Source organism: Monopterus albus, unplaced genomic scaffold, assembly GCF_001952655.1.
Source record: "Monopterus albus unplaced genomic scaffold, M_albus_1.0 scaffold26.1, whole genome shotgun sequence".
Lineage (NCBI taxonomy): Eukaryota > Metazoa > Chordata > Actinopteri > Synbranchiformes > Synbranchidae > Monopterus > Monopterus albus.
The window spans coordinates 3449833-3470945 of NW_018127906.1; the positions used below are offsets into that span (position 1 = coordinate 3449833).

The 21113-nt window shown below is 43.6% G+C and overlaps 1 protein-coding gene across 2 annotated transcripts in view; it reads right to left on the reverse strand.

The window, feature by feature from the left end:
• antxr2a (ANTXR cell adhesion molecule 2a) overlaps positions 1-21113 on the reverse strand; it is a 66084-nt gene that overhangs the window by 995 nt on the left and 43976 nt on the right. The window lies entirely within an intron of this gene.

Sequence of the window (21113 nt, forward strand, 5' to 3'; positions counted from 1 at the left end):
CCGCGTCGCTGTCTTTGTTCTTGCAGCAGGAACTCTCTTTCTTACACATCCTAATGTAGTTAGTTCCACAATTTTTAGAAGCACTGAGCAGCTTCTTCTCGTTTTATAAACACATCCATCCGAGCAGAAGACAAGAGTAACGGGTAAAAGAAATTTAGAGTAAACTGTTCTGACTGGGACAACTGCTTGGTAAGACAGTAGTAGTGTAAAACCACAACTGGGAAGTGAGATGTTTTCAGTTTCTTCCCTGGTTAGTGAACAAACCCTTTAGTTTGCAACACAAATGTCCTTTGGGGTGAGAGAAAAGCCACACAGGCTCAAAATCAAACCTCCAACTGGCTTTAAACTCTGTGTGAACTTCTGTGCCACCGTGCAGGTTAGAAGATTACTTGGCCGTGTAGACACACAGATGAATTTCTATCTCCTGCTTTGTACTTAACATAATGAAGACTTCAGACAAGGAGCGCTTTCCTGCACTCGGCCAGGACAAGAGAGGAGACCGTTGCCATAGTGGAGCAGCCTCGTATCCACTGTGACAGTGCGTTTTCTGTCCGGCACCTCTCAGGGCAACACCACCACCATAACTGGGGGCTTTGCTGTTGCTTTGTCAAACCAACCCAAGGTGCATTTGGTGGAGCCTTAAAACTCGGTGATGTGTCCAGACACGGCAATTGTCTGCTTATCGTGTCCTAAACAGGTAACTTCAAACATACAGCAGCATACAAAGAGCAAAAAGCTGCCCCCATCTTAGCTGGCTGTTCAGCCATTTGTTTGGGCCTTAGTTGATCATTACTGGGAAATAACAGTCGCAGGTCTTGAATCACAAATACTGTGGCTTTGGTTCATAAGAGTTCGATCTGGAGAGCTCCTTCTGCACGACTACATTTATCTACAGGTGGAGAATCAAACTGGAGAAGATGATCTGTGAAAGGGATCCTGTGATTAGTGGTTGGTTAAAACCTCTAACTGATCTCAGCCAGAGCAGCTGACGGGGGGAAAAGATTTTTCTTTCAGTTTCACCAAAAATATGAGTGAAAAGTTCTGAGCTAGCACAGATTTTGATTTGAAAAGATGTCATCAATGTGCCGAACTGAATTTGCATTAAAATGTGCACATATTTGAGCAGCACATCTCACGCCTTCTCTTTCTGAGAAAACAAAAGCACATTCTTGTACACACAGGCCTCACGCGGTCCAGGTGGCAGCTTCCTGTGGAGGTATTATGGATGGAAATGACCGAGGCGCTGGCTTGTGAGCTGCCTGCTGAAGGCAGCGCTCAGCTGCCAGCTCCTCTGCTGTGGGAGCTCTTACAGTATCTGCACTACAGTCTGGCTCGGGAGCAAAGTGTGCACGGACCGACTGTGACGAGAGCTTTAGACAAGCTGGAGAATCTTCCATTTCTCATTATTTGGCAGGGCTGGCGGGTGTTTGGTGGAGGGGTGGGGGCTTCGCTCCATCTCTGCATGGTAAGCCCCTCGACGTGCACCCTCTGCAACTAATCTCACACAGTCAACAAATAAGGCACATCAGATGCTGTTTTGGCCGTGGCCATCAGAGCGGCTAAGTTCAGTGGATTTTACGGGTTTTGCAGCACAGGGACTCAGTGAGGAGAGAAGTGCTCTCTGCGGCGGCAGAATGGCAGGCGAAGCAGGGGGATCTGGTGCGAGGGCGAAGCAGGTGCAGCACAATACGGTCAAACCCATTCCAGTTCCCCTGTTCCCGGATGAGCGGGGCCACACTTGGCAGGGAATACTGCCTTGAAACTGGGCCATGCTGGAGAGACGGAGGCCCACCTGTGCCACCCGCAGCGGCAGAACAATAGTCTGAGTGTGTTGGCACGGAGTGTCAGTGAAATCTCATCAGACGGACGGGAGCGTGACTGCAGATAGACGGGCGGATGAGTCAGGTGGAGAGATGGAGAGGTGAAAAGACAAGGGGGGGTCAGAAGTGAAGGCTGTGATTAATAAGGCTCATAACAGACACTAAATGGAAACATAGTGAATGCTGATATCAAACAGCACGGGACAGATCAGGCATGAAGGTGGATAACGAGCTTACAGTTTGGAGTTTTGTCAGTCTGATTAACTGATTCATATGTTTGTCTATAAAACAAAGTCCAGGGTGCAGCCCTGTTTTACAGTTGCAATAAGGATTCGGTTCTCGCTGAAGTAAGTTGCACATTATCAAGATAAAAAGATGAGAAGATGCAAATTAGATACGGTTTTTGTTTTGTTTTCTTTGAAATCAGTTTCGAAATTGTTGACTGGTTGGAGAGAGGATCTGAGATGATACAACACGCCATGTTGTCGAGTGCTTTCCCTCTCAGAATCGTGGCTTGAGGTCGTGCGCGCAGGCCCTTGCTGCATGTTGACAGGGGCCGCAGAGGTCCGTGTTTGCCCAGTCCTCGGACGACATGTTTGTCACTTAAACTTCTGGCTCGGAAGTCGAGGCAGAGCTCCAGAAGTAAACTGGAGAGTGTGTGTATTTGATTTTGATTCTCAGAGCTGTGACCTAGAGCTCAGACCAAACTATGTCCCATTTCACAGGCTACTGCGTGCTACTGTACGACATACTGCACAGGGAGATGCACCGACGCTGTACTCAGTCTTTAAAATACTACTCGACAAAGTCTCTGGGAATGGATCCTGATGGTACTGAGAAACTCTGGAGTTTGGTTTCTAGTAAAACATGAAAAACAGTGTCTGCAAAATCGAACTACAGGTGGATTTTTGATATGCTGAACAACTGGTCATAGCATTCGAACTTCATTAACATTGAGGTGCTGTAGGTGACAACGTCTGTGCCCTTTGTCCAACGTCCAACAGTGGGATGTTGACGATGTGCAGATCCATTTTTGCATTTCATCACTTTGAGACGAGGTTTGGGAGAAGATCCCTTAAATCAACAAAGGCTGAAATGTTGTGTAAATGCTTCAAACCACACAACGGGCTGGCTAGCTAAGCGGCTTTCATAAAGTGTGTGTACACTACTGTTTCTATAATCAACGACACTGCTTCAGCGCGGTGCACAAAGGCCACATCTGCAAACAACCATTGAGTTATTCAAGAAAACAACCCAAAGTGAACAATGTCTCTGTTACTGACATGGACAAGACGAAATCTGAAGCACTTGAAACGTTTCTTATTTAAAATCACGACATTAATGCACATAAACCTTGGAGACCATTTTATTGGCTGTGAGGTCTGACCTGGTGCGTTAGCGAAGGCCTGGAAGTTAAACACAAATGTGTGTTTTAATAGATATTTTCTGTGAGTTTCCTTCTACAAGCTGGAAAAGCTAAAATCTTTTGCAATAAATCAATGAAACAAATCAACGACTACAAAATGAAGCTGCCATGTTTTTGTCTTCATTGTAATTTCTGGGAGACAAATAACAAGAAATAAACACAGATGATGGCGACTTTGCTCCCATCCAAATGTTCGTGCTGACTTGATGTATTAATTGATTGTACAATTTGTCACTTTTACAATATCGACGACCAAAAAACGATCCACAAAAGAAGAATCCGTTTAGGTTAGAGAACGAATCTCCCATCTGGATTGTGGTGTGAAAGCACTTGCGAGCATGAGAGTTGTAATCCAGTTGCAAGATGCTTATTTTGCAGTGATAAGCTACAGGCTTTGAAAGATTTTATTACCAGAACAGAGACTTTTTTCCAGCCTATACAGTAGCTTCGCTAATCTAGGGCTTACTTAATCCAACAGCAACAGGACGGCGGCAACATTCATCACATTTTTCCACACTTGTCTGTTGTTCAGACAAAATGTTAATGAGCTGAACAGACAATTTAAACTGCAAACTCCTCTCATACTGCTGTACATGTCCCACTGTTTACTACAGTGCTCTAAGTCATCTGCTGATCCACTTGTACCTGGACACGCTCACCATCATTCTTCTGAGACTGTGAAGTCTTTTTTATTGAAATAATTGGAAATAGTCAAACTAAGTTGGCGCTTGGATCCAAAATTACACTAAAATGTACAGTACATAGTGACAATAATGAGGTGGATGTGGCAAACCACACACGTGTGGTTGTTCAAGAGAAATCAGCACAATCTCACAGTCTGTAGACAATAAAATACATAAATCCTCTAGGAAACTTTCTGCCATGCTGTAATCTGAGACTGGCAATGTGGGATTATTACCACGTTATAACTAAAGCTAACTGGAGCTGCAGGGCCCTGGAGGTACTGGATCACCTCTTTCTCAGTGTTTGCAGTCACCATTCAGACTAGAGATGCACATATATATCGGGTATCGGGTCCGATACCACCCTCTACTACTCGTAAAAGTTGCCCCACCAATCCCAGTTAGGCAGCGTTACATTAACCTCACGCTGGCTGAACCAGTCGTTATGTGGCAAAGAAGAAATGTCAGTGGTTCAGGGATATTTTAAGCGATGACAACAAAAGTAAGGACGACTGCAAGCTCAGTGTGTGTGTGTGTGTGTGTGTGTGTGTGTGAACGTCCCTCCCTCCCCGTCTCACACAGACACTGAAGGCACGAGGTCGAGTTTTACACAAAGGTCAACACTCGATATGTGCAACAAAACCAACAGTAACAGAGAAAGTAATTAATCAAACACCAGCTGAAGAAACAGCTTTGAAGAAACGCGATGTCTTCACTCTCCCCGCGGTCAAAATGCACGGCCCCGTTCATTCCGTCACAACCGCCACGGTGCTCGTTATGCTGATTGTAATGAACTATTGTGAACAGGAAGAAAACAAACGCTAAGTTTATGTAGCTGACAGTGGTGCCAGTTAAGCTCTGTGTATGAAAACGGGTTGAATCCTTGTGGACTTGGAAGCTGACAACAGCAGCAGAGCAGGTGTGTGTCCAGCAGAGAGGACAGGACGGAGCCACAGACAGTGGCCAGGCTAAACTAAAAACGTCCCCTCATTAACTTAAACATTTCTGACTGTAATAAAATACGCTGCTAAACTGTGGCGTCCTGGTCAGAGGGTTGTGAATTCACTACATCCTAACACAGGGCCGCACTCCTACAAAGGTTAAAAATCACTGAATCACAGCATGTTGTGTAGGAGGCTACGGGAATTCAGCCGGTTTCACGGTGGCTGTGTTTGTTTTCAGGTAATTTGCACAGGATATTCTGTTTAATCACTGTCAGAAAGTAAATCTCATGAAATTAAGAACTCTAAAGACACTGCACGTTTATGGTAATTGTAGTTTTTTATAGTCAAAACATTGATCATTAAGTACTGGTGCTTGGTAAAGTGGGATCGGTGCGTCCCTGATTCAGACTGATGAGGACTTCTCCTGCTGTAGCTACAGCAGTGAACTGCTCCAAGTTCAGTTTTGAGGAATGTATTGTTGATTCTGGGCAAATATAAGCTGTGAACAATGAGACGCACCAAGCTGCTCCAAACCTTTAAACTTCAGTTTCTGCTCTGATCTCTGTTTGACTTCAAACTAACACTTGAGATGGCTTAACTTCAAAATGGCTGCTGTTTTAAATGGACTGAGCAGGAAGAACAGAGGAATAACTGAGCCTGTGACTTCTGTCTGTGACTGAAGGCAACAGAAAACGCAGGAGAACTGGTGGCTGGTTTGTTTCCTCATTCCTGCCTAAATCTTTCTGTTCTGACAAAGAACAAACAGCCCATTAACTTGGTCTGAGCTTTTTATATAAAGAAGGCCTTTCTGGGGCCAAGATGCACGCCACGCTGCTGCACATCATCACGACCTATTTGCACCTATTTGCCTCTGGAATACTGTCAATTAAAGCCAAACAAAGCAAAGCAAAGGATCTAATTTTCTGGATCATAATCACTTTTAAGAAGCATATTTACAGTACGAGGATAGTTATATAGAGTAAATTCATTTCAGACTTCAGGGTCATAGGTGGTGCAACTCTGACTTTCAATGTTTAGACTGAACTTAGTTGAGTTAAGAGTTTAAATAATAACCTTTAAATCTGGTACAATCATTCCAAGTGTTATTAGTTTATTTAAATACACTGATCCCTGCTGGTGTAATAAACCCAGAGTCCCCTGAGGACAAGAAATCTGCCCTTTGACACAAAAAAGTGCAGCTGTTCCTCTGTGAGACCCACAGCCCTCGTCTCTGGTGGAAGCAGCAGACTTGGACAAGTTTGAAAACAGCTCCACAGTGTCACCACCCCCTTCGGGTCCCTGCCCGGTGAGTCTCAGCCACCCGACATGTGTTCTGCTTTACTCCATGTCCTCTGCCACATATTGAGCAAATTAAAAGTTCAAGTCGGAGGGAGAAGCACAGCTGCATGGGGACAGAGGAGCGAGCCAGAGTGTGAGCAGTCCTCCCTCCACGAGGCTGCTGGCCCTCTTCTCACAGCCCCTCGTCCACGCACACACACGCACACACACACGCTGCCCACACAGCGCTGCCATCTGGCCTGCTGGGAAATCAGAGCCACCTGAGACTCGGCCAAATAGATGATGCTTGCTGACAACTCGGGCATTTCTTCTCATTGTAAAGAGATGAATAAAGATTATACAAGCACATAAGGTACAAGGGAGGACAACAGTTGGAAAAAAAAAAAAAAAACAGTCGCTCCTTTCATTACTGTGAAGTTAAGCAGATATGTTGGAAGAGAAGTGAAACCTTTGAGCTGTTCCAAATCGACACTTAATGCACCTTATAAATGCCTCAACATTTACATATGAGCAGGACCACAGGACTAGGTAACGCTCACAACTTAGACCGTGGTCAAAACTATGTGGACACCTGAATGTTACACACTGAGGTGACTGCTGAACATCCACCAGCCTTCTGCTCCATCAGCCTTGGTTCTCCAGGGTAGACCTGGGTCACAGTCACTGCTCCAGTTCATCTCAAAGGGGTTTGAACGGGGGTGGGTGTCAGCGCTCTGAGGGTAAAGTTCTGCCACACCAGACTGTGAATCCTAAACGATTCTGGTTGAATCAGGAATGTGCTTAGCACAAACTGACACAAAGCTGGAAGAACACTATGAACTGAGATCTCATTTTAAGCAAATAAAAGCAGTTAAGTCCCAAAAGCAGGTGATAACGGGCCACTGAATGGTGTGACAACATCCAAGTCAGTTCGATTGAACCTTAGCATTCACTTGTGTGTTCGCCTGACTGAAGCCACTGTGAATGACGAGTGGAAGCTTTGAATCTAGTTCCAGGGTGGTTTTCTAATAAACGCTGATTCAAACACAGCAGTAAACCTCATAATCCAGATCTGAACCAAAACCAACAGCAAAGATTTACCCCTGAACTTAAGCCACGGGATAAAGTCCCGGTGATGGCTACCTGACCGACCCTGGGAGCGGGCTGCAGCATCTGCTCTGCAGATGATGAGAGTCACTCAGAGACGCTGGTGAAGAAAATGCTCAGGCTGCATGTATTTCTGCCTTTTAGTGAGGTTTCCCCTGACATCTGCAAACAGTGCTGATTACATACACCTTCAAGTAACATTATGCTCAGTTTTCAGGCAAAGAAAACTGCATTTTATGTTACGATTCAGATGATCAGAGCCTGACCAGCACCGACCCTGGTGGCCATTGCCCAGATCTGCTGGTTATCTGATATATATGCATTTCTAATTTTACTCAATTGGCTGTGACTCATATCTGGCTCCTTGAACCACAGCACATCCTAGAAGCCGATCTGCAAGACAGCATCATCTAAATGTTGGAAGTCTTTATGTATAAAACATTATCATTCTGCCCTCCGGTCTGTATCCTAGTATGAACAGGTTGCCAGCAGCAGTTATTTATCTGTTACACTGTATGTTGAGCCAAAAGCAATGATGGCAGCATTTGTACAGATGACAGCGAGAGGAGGCTTCTGCGGTGGATTTCAGAAACCCGATGAACAAAGAGCACATAATAAAACTGTTAGAGTCCATTTCTCTTTAAATATCAGGGTTAGATATGAAGAACTTATTGAGGTTCCAGGGCTTCAGGCTGTATCTTGGAGACAAGCCACTCACCTTGCAGTCATTCTGACCAGTGTATGTGAGTGAAATAAACGTACAAACAACTACATGTCATGATGCAGGGCGTCCTGGCGCTCAGCAGGTTCTGCTGTTTCTCCTCACAGCGTTTGCCAACCCGTACCTGTTCACTTGTGCAGCCGGCCACTGTGCAGCAGGTACATGTCTAAAATGTAAATCATGAAGCAGCAGGGATAAGTGGTACCTCCTGAAGCTTGAACATGCATGCCACAGTACTGTAGGTGCAGCTGTTTCCTGCCTGGGCCTCCTGCTTGCTTTCACCCCCCCACCCTCGCTGGTTTTGTCAGAGTAAGTGCACATCATTGGCAGCTAAAAGCTCTGGGCACCGTCCCTCTGGTTGTTCCAGAGAAATGCCAGTCATTTTGGCGTCGACGTGGCCCTCACAGACGGTGCAGGAAGGCACAGATGGCACTAATGGACGAGCAGAATCCAACCGAGGGACCGGGACAGAGCCACACCGGAGCGGCGTCCAAATAACTGTAGTGTGAATGTACTGTATGGCCAACGCGTCGCTCTGCTGTAGCGGGGCCGATGCCACGGCAATGCGGCATAAAGAATTTAAAATGATAAAATAATCATAAGAGAGGGAGGCCGTGGGAGGATCGTCATGGAGCTGTGCCAGGAGGATCAGACAGAGGAGAGATTGTTCTTGTCTGATATGTGCTAAAGTGATTTCGACAGGCCTCCTCCAAGTCAACCCACTCCAGTCAGGCAACTGGGTTTACAGCTAATGGACTGACTGAGACACTGTCAAGGAAGAGCCAGTTTATAGACTGCACCTTCTCCTGGTACAATGGTACTTTTGTACAATGTGCGAGCCAGCTGATAGCCCGCTTTATGACCTGTGAGGCGACAGACTTACATTTAGACATTTTTTTAATCACCCAAATCCTTCCCTCTATTTCCCATGTGATGCCCACATGCTCAGATTTGAACATTTGTTGTGTAACGCATTCACAAAACCACTCCTGTGTTCATGGTCTCCGTTTTAACTAGTAGTGCTAAACAGATGCTTGTAGGAAGAACTAGTCACAGCTTTCGGTGGTGATAAGAGGCCACTGAAAACCGGTCTGGAGCTTCGTGTTCTTTTGATTAAAGTTTAGATACTTCTAAAGGGTCATGATACCTTAAGTTTTCAGCCTTCTGTGTGTTTCTAAAAATTCAAGTGGAATTCAGAGTAGAGAAGCAGATAGGTGGGCAGATTGGAAGTGGAAAATTATAGTGTGACATTTTAAAATTCTGCAAAAACCAGCATTATACACATATATAGCAGATTAAAGACTCTTAGGTGGTGGTTGGCAACAGAATGCATAGGGGGAAGCAACCTACTGGCAAAATTCATCATTAAAGTGCCAGGAACATTAAACGATAACACAAGCAAGACTAAGTTGAAACACACCAACTTCTCAAGTGCCTGAATTCTACCAGAAAATAAATAAATAAAAAAGAGAAAGAAGCCAGTTCTGCAGTCGACACGCAGCTGCTCGCTGTCCCTTAAGCTCAGACGACATGTGCAAACCTGAACATGAACTCCAAACACAAACCAAAAATAAAGAGGGGGCCATTTGTTAATTTTCCTTCTGGGTGCCACGGTGTATCAGCGTCCACAGAGAGCCGGTGGGCTCATCTGTACTTTTAAATTACGTGTCCTGGCCAGAACTGTCCTCCCAGAGAGACTCGGAGAGATGCCACAAACACTCAGAACTGCACCGGAAACATAAGCTCACATCATGTCTCCAGGCCACAGCCCCGTCAACAAACGGCTTTTATTGCTTAAATAAAGAATGTGCACTATTTGCCTCTTAATGCCACAAAATCAGTTTGCCTGTTTTATGTTAAAAATAATGGACCTACTGTAGATGCTGCTTGAGCCTCAAGGTTGTTAGTTACTCAAAGTTCACGACAGATCAAATATCCTCTGCTTTTTAGATGTCAGACAAAGAACAGGACGTCAGCTGTCAAACTGTTTTGTATTGTTGTGGGCAGAATCACCAGGTTGTGTGCTGAACCAGCTCTGAGAGGAAACATGAGCACAAGCAGCGAACACTGTACTAACAGCTCCTTTCCAACTGATGCAGAATTAACTCAGAAATGAATATTAAAGCAAATCTAGTTTAACTTCAGCTACGAGTTGGCATTGAAACATCAGCTTTTACATTCAAAATACACTAAAATTCAAAAAGACATTTGCACTGTAAGTCGGACTAAAGCGGGATCACCTGTGTGAGAAGACAGCTTGTTTTACATGTCGCTACTTTTTCTGAACTCACAACAACCTTATCCAGTTCAGATATAAATATGGTTAATATCAATTTGGGCTAAACTTTGTTGAATTAAATTAATCTGTCAATATTTTAAAAACACAGATGATTCAGGCTCCACAAACCTACTTGTAAACAAAGGTCTTAGGATGACTCATTAGCAGCGATGTGCTTTGCTCTGATGCCAGCCGTGCTTTTGTCTGCATAAGCAAATATATTTTCAAGTGTTGAAGATCTCATTTTGGATGGAAACTCTTTGATTGGCCACAGTTTTTGGAAAGTGCCACTTCAAAGTGTGTAAATGTGTGAGTGTGTTACTACTCCTGTTCCCTGCATGGCCGCCCCTCGCCCCCCTCCACCAGCAACATGCCGGAGCGGGTCACGTGTGATCTGCTCCGAGCCGAGATGCAGGCCATGCGACAGGGAGGGCCGGTAATTGGAGTGAGCTGTCAAGACGGGGAGGTGTGTTTGTGTGTGTGTGTTGTGCGCGTGCCAGGGTGGCTCCCCTCCTACAGGGCGCTACATATTAAAGTCTCTGATGAGACTAATGCAGGAGGAAATGGGTTTGGTATTGAGCCCAGTCAGGAGGTGAGAGGGGAGGCTGGTCTGGGTCGACCCCGACCTGAAGTGAATCTGGAGCAAGAGCAAGAAAAAAGGTTGATTTATTTCTTCTTCATGTGTGTAATTCTGAATTGTTTTCTTTTTTTTTTTACTGTTCCACAGGGTTTGATTTGTAATGAATATTCATTAAAAAAAACAAGAAAAATAGTAATAATAATTTTCTGTTTCGAAAATAAAAAAACACCATCTAATATTTGTAACATTACTGAATCACTGATCCTTCAGATGCAATTAGCGAGCAAGAGAGATCACAGCCCTCGTTTCTCTTTTAAGAGTTAATCAACAAATTAAAGATGCAGATTTGCAGCTAACGACGTGCCAACGTGAACTGCCGGCAACACGCGACGCTCTCCTGCATTTGACATGATTAACTACAATTACACAAAAAGGTAAAACAAAAGCATTAATGGGAAATTGTGCCTTTGTCTAATCAAAGGCACAAAGGAGATAATTGCGTTGCAGGCTGATTATTAGTTTCTCTGACAATTTAGGCCTGTTTTATCCTCGCCAGTACGTGAACATCTGTAGCTGCCTTAGCTCTGACAGACAGAAAAGTTACTTCTGAAACACAGCAGTGATTTTTAAACTCTGTAATTAATTGGTTTCATTCAGCAATTTTCAATATTTAAAACTTTTAACTCTTCTGATATTCTTCATGATGACACCTGCTTTTAAAAATGTGCTCACCATAAACTGATGTTTTTCATTTTTCAACCCAGAATATAAGATTTTATGATGCGGATGTTAAATAAGGTGTTAACATCCACTCACAATTGATCATGGTTGAATTTACATAATCCCTTAATTAACCCACAAACAGGATTTCCATCATTTTAAAAGGTGATACCTTCTTGCTTGATTCTAAAGAAAACGAATAAGAAGAAAATCTAAAACAAACACGTACATTTAAAAGGTTCATGTTAAAGTTTCTTCAGTGTTCAGATACCGTGCCTTTGTGCTGTTGCTGCTGTACATCCCAGAGGCGTTCTGCTTGTTTAGCAGAGCTCATGATTTACACTAAAGTTTGTGGATCATAATTCACAACCAAAATCTGCCTTCATGTTCAAAGTTAAATCTGATTTTCCAGCAAAAACTCCAGCTTTAAATCTCAACAGGAGAAAAGCTGTTATTTATGAGGCTGTAAACTAACACGGTGGGAATGTGAGCGAGCGGCAGCGCTATGGTGCCACAGTGAGTGGAAAGGCTCGGTGATAAAGCATCTTGTTAGCTCTACTGAGGAAAATATGCTTATCAAGCCGCATGTTAATACAAGCAGTAAATAATGTGATCATCGGCCAGCGATGCTGGAAATATAACAGCGTGAAGGAGCCCGAAGCCACGCTGACTGCAGGGAGGTGTGTGTGTGTGTGTGTGTGTGTGTTTTAACATGGGCTACAAACTGTGAGAAGTGGGTTAATGTGACCTGAGCAGGGACGACATGAGCAGAAACACACACCGAGTGGACGGGCAACAGAATTTTCACCACACAGAGCTTACAAACCCTCACACAGTTAGTGCAAAGGAAAGATACAGAAATAAAACAAAGGACAACAATTTAAAGTTTTTAACTGCATGTCTGTTTCTTTACTTCACTCTGATGCTTGAAAGCTAAAATCCAGCTGCTGCGCTGTTTGTAGGCAGAAGTGAAGCTGCACAGTGGGGAAAATGTGTATATACAAATGAGGTCCCACTGAATTTTGGGCTGGTGGAAAATTAGGAATGTTAGGGTAATAAATCACCGTTGTAATTCATCATGATCATTTTGGAGGCTGTAGCTGAATCATACAGTCCACAGAGACGTCCCTATGTTACCGAGCCTCCCCTCACTGAAATAAATGGAGTGGACACAATAATAGAAATACTTGCCTGTCTAATGCAATACAGTTCAAGCAGCACAAACTACAGCCTAGATTTAGCTAAGTGCATAAACTGGCAACTGAGCATAATTTTGACCATTTGAAGTCAGAGAGACCATCTAAAGCAGCCTACAGAAGCACAATGCTGATGCATCGCTGGCTAACAGCTGCCTAGTCGGACAGACGTCCATGATTCCCTCCTCTTGTTCCTCTGGATTAGTCTCCAGCAACTCGTCAGAAAATTATCTGAATCTTTGGCTGCTAGATATCACACTCTGTTCACTCGCTAGCTGCTAGCTGTGTCAGTGATCGATTGGTAAGGCCATGAAGATCTCAACGACGCTGTCAGTGTGCAGCCAAAGCGACAAAACAAGGAGGCCAAAGAGCTGCTTATTGATGTTAATCGTCAATTAACTGACCAGGGAAGTGAAAGAGGTCTGACCTCAGTCTCTTTACCCATTGGCTGCCTGGCTTTCCTACACTCTCTGTTGCTCATTGATGCTCAGCACATCCACGGCCCTGACACAATGACCTCCCATCTTCTCAGCTTACAAAGCCTTTCTCACCTCGCTGCCTTTGGGGTGAGAGCAGACCCGTGACCTTTAACGTGTTATCACCTCATATATTCCAGAAATGTGAGCACAAATGATGACATGAGGTGATCTACAAACCTAATAGGGGAAGGAAAAAGTCCCCGTGTGCCTCATGAATGCTTCTCAAAAGCAGCAGTATCAACAGGCAGAGATTAAGTTTCAGCGTCATCAGGTTCTGTATGTCTGGAACTCAGTAACTTCACCTGCACCTTGACTGTGGAACAAAAATGCATACAAACATTACATCTATAATTAAGCTGTCACATTGTAATCTCTTACTATTCTTTTTTGCCTTACATCTATTGATATTCCTACCTGCAAAACGTGTTAAACAGATTCTAAACGCCAAATTTTATGAGTTTCGTTCCTGAGGATCCTTTGTTCCTGAGATCACTAAGACACACCACACTCCCTGATGTTTCATTTTATCGTACCAAACAGCCCATCCATTAATTTCCTCGCAGCTCACTGTTGATGCTTTGAGACAAAACAGTGTTTAATTATGCACAGTGCAGAGAGCGCCCACAGGGTGCCACATACTTAGCGAAGGTCTTGTTGTGTGTTCTAAAAACAATTGTTGTGAGTCTCTGTGGTGACTCTGCTTTTTAAGGGAGTGCAGCTTTCACCACTGTCCTTCCTGAACATTCTTGGCTCCCATCATGAAAAGAACAACTGCAGTCAGCTCTGACCTGGGACTTTGTAGAAATGGGGGCGGGAGCCTTGATCTGCAGCGTGATAAGTGTCGCACAGCATGCTCAAGCCTGCCCTGAGGCCCAGCAGTGAAACTAACAAGTTTGGCAGGCCGGTGCTGCCTTCTCGGGCAGTCGCTGAGTGCTGCTTTGTGAGAGCGGGGCGGCCACTGCCTCTTTGTCTCAGTGGAGACAAATCTTGGGCGGACTGTTTGTTTGGGGAAGGAGTGTGAACGGCACACAAGTCCATCAAATCAATTAGAGTCTTGTGCAGAGATGGCCTGGCTTGGCCTGGGCTGAAGGAGCTTGGCCCGATCTTTTGTGAGGGGTTATGTGAGTCAGAGTGTTGCCGCAGCCAACAATCATGACTCGTACACTCACACCACCAGTATGAGCGCAGGGAGGAGGGGTGAAAAGCTTGCATATGGCCAGAGCCAGTGTGTCACATTTGGGCTAGAGTTCACACTGGGCTCAGATGCTCACACCAATGAACTCATGAGCACTGCGCTTGTGTTTGCGGGTGAGATTTACCAGCTTAGAAAACTGTACTGCATGTACGCTGACATCCAATTATTCAGTCCAACTGCAAGCATTTATCCTCCATCTTGTCCTTTACTGGCACGGCAGACGTAGTTTACGCTCGGCGGTTGAATCTTACATTGTGAGAGAAAAGAAGAAGGCGTGAACAGCCCCCTTTCAAAGCCGCGTACAAGGATTCTGTATGCAAAATCAAGACTAAATGTACATTTCAGTGAGAATACAACAGCTTTTTGTTTATATCATCTACGCCATTCACATTCTGATGTGGCACTCAGTGTTCCTGGATGACTGAAGGGAGGTATTACTACTTTCTGTCTGTCAATAATCAAGCTCGGATCCTGTCCAGATCAGTGACAACTCAGTATGTTGACTAACCACATGTGATTTCTCAGGTGATGAAGACTTTTCTCAACTAGACTTTCTAGTTCTGAATATATGCAAATTAGCCTCATGTTCTCACTTTCCAACATGTCTCATTTTCTTTAAAACGTTATTCCTTGAAGGACATGACTGCCTTTGATGGCCCAGCTGTGCAGATGTATGTTTTAGCACAGCAAGAAGGCAGCTTTTAAATGTAGTACAAGTTATTGTGACTGGTACAGGGCGGGGCATGTTTCAAATCAGTTTCTCTTTCTGAAAACTACCACTACAGCCTGGTAAAAAGGAAGATTATGTAGTTTGCCTCATTGTGCAGCCAAATGGGGCAGGCGCTGCATTTAGGTGTCGGAGCTGCACCGCACTGCTATACCTGCTATGGGAAGTCACAACGCCCGCTGTGATACTGAGACAATTAGTCGATTGATTAATTAGTCAAATGCTTAAAAAAAAAAAAAAAAATCTATCAAAATCTGTGATAATCATTTAATTGTTTGTCACTAACTATTTTTATCACTTCAGTTGTAATGTGCACTTTATATTTACTGATAATAAAAAAAAGAATAAATAAATGGTCAACTGAATAACTGATATGGGGAATTTGTTAGTTGCGAGTTTACTGTCAAAAAGGCCTGTTAAAGGGGAAAAAAGGTCAAAATGTTATAAAATGCATCTTTTGGCTGAGCATCTGCCAACGCTGAAACACCTAATGAGCACATATCACCTCATAACACTGGCCTGCTCATAGATTTAGCAACAATAAATGTCCACGTTTGAAGAAGGCGTTTCTGTAGCTGCTCTTTTCATGATTTCAGTCCTGCAGTGACACTGATTACACTGTTTAACTAAGCAGGTTTTACGACTCTGCAGTGTGTCAGCACTCATTCCAACTTCTGCTGCTGCCATGAGCACAACTCTGAGTGCAGTCTGCATTATGATAATTTATTTGCATATGTTGGAGACTACAGACCGTCACAGTTGCCTGAAGCCTCATCTCAAACAGTCAGTATTAAGTGTAATTATTCACCAGTGTGTAGCAGCTCCATCCTCTATTACATGGCTAATGTCACTGCTGTTTTCCTAATGGCGGGGCTGGTAGCCTGTCATTACGATCTGCATACTGCAAGTCTCGGAGCACGTTGCACCAGGAGGACCCACATATGATGTTACACTAAGTGGCCGAGAGCATTTCGCTCCAAGTTTCCAAGTTTTTTGGGGAGTCAAGCTGGACTGTTAGGGCGACATGCATGCTAATCTGCTGGTCAGCCTAATCCTCTGTTGTTTTATTATGAGCTTTTCTATACAGCAAATAAAGATGGAAAAGAAAGAAGAAACTCGCCAGCTGTCATGATTTGCAGTCATGTTTCAGTTCCATTTCTCTTTCATGCTGCTTCTGAAATATGTAGCTTGATTTGTGCTTCTGTGTTTATATGGTACAGGTTTGATACACTCAGTGCAGACGCTTGCAGCAGCAAACTGGACTCTGCACAGTGGTGATGGAATACAACACCAATCATTTCATTATCTAGTTGAAGTGATTATGACTACATGGTTAATTTCTTTCATGAATGGGTAAAGGACAAATGCTTTTCTGGGTCACTTAATGCAAAAATGTGACCTTAAAGAAAGAAATGCATCTGTAGCACCAAGTACAGACAACAACTAAAATACACTGTTATTAATTACATTAACAAAAACAAGAATATGTTTATTTACTTAACCAAAAAGAATTGGAAATCAGAACACTAAATTACAAAGTTACTGATTCAATGGACAACTGTCTCTTCAAAAACAAAACTGACCAAATTCTCAAAGGATCAGTGTTAAATAAAGAAACCTGCCCAATGGGACCCTGCTTTACATCAGGAAATATGTCAAAGAATAAGAAAATAAGTATTTACAAGCACCTTTGACCCTAATCCTCAATACACATCACAACACGTACACCAAATTGCAAACTCTGAATTATAACTATATTGATAACTATTTTCTTGCAGCATGTTTGACAGATTTACTTGGAATCATGAGTTTAAAATCATCAGTAATGACCAGAATAAGTTAATACAGTAAATCACAATAGTGAATTATCAGCCAGCCATAAGGACAGCCTGACATCATATGAGCAGGAGACAGAAGGACGATCAGAGTGAGACAATGGGCTTATCAGTCGAAGTGCAGAGTGGTGACTCTCATGCACTCAATCTGTCTAATTCTAATTCTGCTCTGAGGTCTCACAGGCCTGTGGAGCAAACCCATAACACACACACACACACACACACACACACACACACACACAGAGGCCCCCTGTCCCCTTCGCTTTCTCCTCCATAGCCCTGGCTTCATTAGCAGCGGTTTGCATCATCCCCGGTGAAAACGTCACATGTCATCAGTGACTCCATTCTTTATCACTTCCTGCGGTATAGACAGTGTAACCTTCAGAAACCTGCTGCCCACAGTTTTGCGTCTTAATTAGGAGCACTGTCAGAGGCGCCCGGCGCCCCTCGTCCCAATATGATCGGACAGAAAGGGATGAGACGGAGAGTGTGAAAGACGCAGAAGAGGACAAAGTCAGACACCAAGGCAGCGAGAGAGACGGAAGGAAAAGAATTACAGTGGGAGAGAAGGAGAGACGGAGCAGGCGACGAGAGGAGGGGGGAGGATTTAGAGACAAGACTGGAAGGTGGTGGTGTGCAGTAAAGAAGGTGAAGTATTTTGGGTGAAACAAGGTTTTGTCATGGAAAACACAGCACAGCTCAGATGACTGTGATTAAAGAGACACGAGCATGTCCATCATGTACATCCAGGGACTACTAACGCTTGAGTTTTGATACTGGAACCAACAAACTCCTTCTCATCGGCTACGTTAAAACTGAAGAGCCATTTGGCGCCAGCTCTCAGTATTTTTGATATGGTACATGGTCTCATACCTGTTCAGCCCGTTTCTATGCATCGCACCACATGCAAAGCGCTTTCATACTTTTTGCCCATTCACTCTCTCCCAAACACTCACATTTACACACCGGCGACATTACGAGGAGCAACTGGGGGTCAGTATCTTGCTCAAGGACACTGACACATGGACTGCAGAAGCACGAAATCGAACAGCCAACCTTCCGATTAGGGGACGACCCGCTCTACCGCCTGAGCCACAATCGGTGCTACAAACACCATTTTGTTCCACCCTGAAAGGTTTACTATCCAGGCACATTTTATATGAGGTATAAATGTTCTGAAGGGCCAAAACCATGACACCACCTCTGGGTTAATATTTAGAAGCCAAAAACAACAAGAGGCCGAGTCCGTGATCAGCTTCATATGCTGCGAGTCCTGAAGTTTAAAATAATAATTGGCGATGAAGACACCGAGGTCGAAATGCTCAACTAAAATACTTTCCTGTTTTCCTTCCTTCAGCTCAGAGAGCCAGAAGAATGTTTATTCTGCGACCATAACCTTATTTGGAGAAAACCACACTTCAAATTACCTTCAAAAAGTACTTTCAAGAAGATTTCATCAGAGACAGTAACGTTCAGGAGGAGCACACAGACAGAGAGAAGAAGAAGCAGGAGGATTTTCAGTGGAAGACAAGCAGAAAACACTGAAGTTGTGTTGGCTACTAGCTCAGCGAGAAGTGAAAATCTGGCTTAGCGGTGAAAACACTGGAGATGCTGGTGTCCTCAGTTTGGGGACAGCTGACGGGTTAACACTATTAAGACTGCAGAGAACACAGGACTGAATGTGCATCTGTGCTCCCAAACAGTGGGACAGAACGCTGCTTTCCAGGCATTCACTCTGAGACACAGATACATAAACAGACGGAGCACGGAGAAGCAAACGGACTAGGACTCGGAACACAGATTCTTTTTGTTTTTTTGTTTCCGCACTTCTGTGGCAGCTTTGTCTTATTCGGGAGTTCATCGGCAAACACAGCTTTAAGATGAATTCAAGGTTTTATCTGATGAAAGCTCATCATCACAGTATGCTCTGGTGTAATTCACCTAATACAGCTTCCCCCCATATTACTGTTTATCTTTCATTCTGTTTTCCTTATTTCTCATGTAATACACATACATTTCATCCTGCAGTACACTGTATACAAACCTGTTATTTCTGAGTATCTTATCAGTTAACAGTCACATAAAAAAACAACAATCAATAAAGGAAACACAAATTCAAATTGCACTGGCGAGCTACTGTACAGCCATGAGATAAGCCATTAGAGCACTTAAGCATTAATTAAATCTGTATCATCATTACTCAGTATAATTGAAGGTGAGACAACCTATCAATTGTAAAAGATCACACTGTCATTAAGGTTAATAAGCTGTTTTATAAACTATCACCATTAACATCAGATGCATCTATTACAATGAATAATGACATATTGATGAAATAGGCAGTAAAACTGGTGTCTCCTTCCAAGACAGCGAGCAGTGACTTGGACGAGGTAAGATGAATGAAACGGAGAGACGAGTCAATCAAAGTCTTAGTGTAGGAAAAGCCTTAAAAAACAACCAGCGTGAGGAGATTTCAGGGAACGGGACAGAAAACAGAAATGACAACTACACCCGGAAGCCCTTCAAGAATGTTTTTAGTTAGCTGCTATTGTCACATCTACAGCTTTTCTCTCAATCAATTATGAAACACTGTAATTTATTCATGGGGCACTCAAACTCCAGTTGTGAGGATGTATGAAGAATTCAGCTCCTGGGCTGACAGGAAAAAAAAAAAAAGCAGCAACCTTGAAGAAGACATCTGTTCAAATTACAAGACGGAGGGTGAAGACTTGCACAGAGAAAAGTCAGATCAGGGAGGAAGCAAGTAAAGCTCTCATCTGAGGCCACTTCACACAATCGGTACAATATTTATTCTACAAATTAAAACGTCTTTAAATAGCCAGTGAGCATACAGTTTCAGATGAAAGAGCTCACGTTTAAGCTCATTAGCATAATTAAGCTCCTGTTAGAAAATGGCAGAGAGCTGGCAGTGAGGCAGTTAACGAGGTAGAGCTGGTAATTGGACGAGGGGTGACCCCTTCACAGCCAGTGACAGGGACCCTGTTAATTCACTTAAATGGTCACTGGAGGCCAAAAGTTTAGATCCAGAGAGGAACAATTAGCATCTTGGGGAACTGGCCTGTCGTCTCTGTCAGCTCAGGACGCATCAGGTCATGGTTCTGCACGGTTCTCCCCTCATCTGACCAGTTACTGCCTATTTCTGTTTACAGCGGTGGAAAGGAAAAAGTCAATATTCAACCTGGTGCACTGACTCTGTGATGACTTTCCCTAAACTGATTTTTTACATCACTAGAACACATTGAATTCTCCCTTCCTGAAAGTTAGAACCACTTTTTGTTGAAACTGTTGAAGCTGTGTGATCACTTTGGAGGCTGTTCGGCTGTGTTGCATTAAACTGAGATGTTTTCCTGTTATTTACGATTCTGGCTGTAATCGGCCTGGGCGACAATTCAACGTCTCTGTTTGTTTACTGTTCTGAGTCGGTGCTGCAGATTTTTCTGATATAAAGCAGAATAATGTTGAATGCTTCATTCAGACGTTTTATTACTTTATTTCAAATTTATCATATATCTGATCAATATTGCTAAAATGTTCAAATTAAAACTGTGATTCATGTCAAACCTTCCACAATCTGAGGAAACGTATGATTCTTTAAAGCCGATGAGTGAGTGACCTCTAGGAGTTTTAGAATTTACCAGCTTTAGCGGTGCAACAGGACAATGGTGGACGGAGGGAGAGACGAGGAAGGAGGAGTTCTGAGGGGAGTGATCACGAGGATGAGACTCCGGCCTGCAAACCAATGAGCAGAGCCACATTAGTGACACTTCACTGCTCTATTCACAGTGGAGGAGAGAGGCTCAGGGGTGAGGTGCTCCGGGTGTTTTCAGGAGGACGAGCAGTTTATTTTCTTACCAAAATAGATCACAATGAAAACAGCATAATAATATTCATGGCAAGCCTGCAACGCCAGTGAAAAGAAGCAAAGCCGATTCTGCTTTAGGAAGAGAAGGACAATTAGACACCAAGTGCAAAGAGTAATACTGCAGCAGTTCCAGTAAAACTAATCTAGCAGTGAAGGTAAAGTAAAATAAAACATTCAGTATGAGAATTACCATCTGAGCTTTATATAACATGTGTAGACATTTTAGAGTGGATCATGTTAT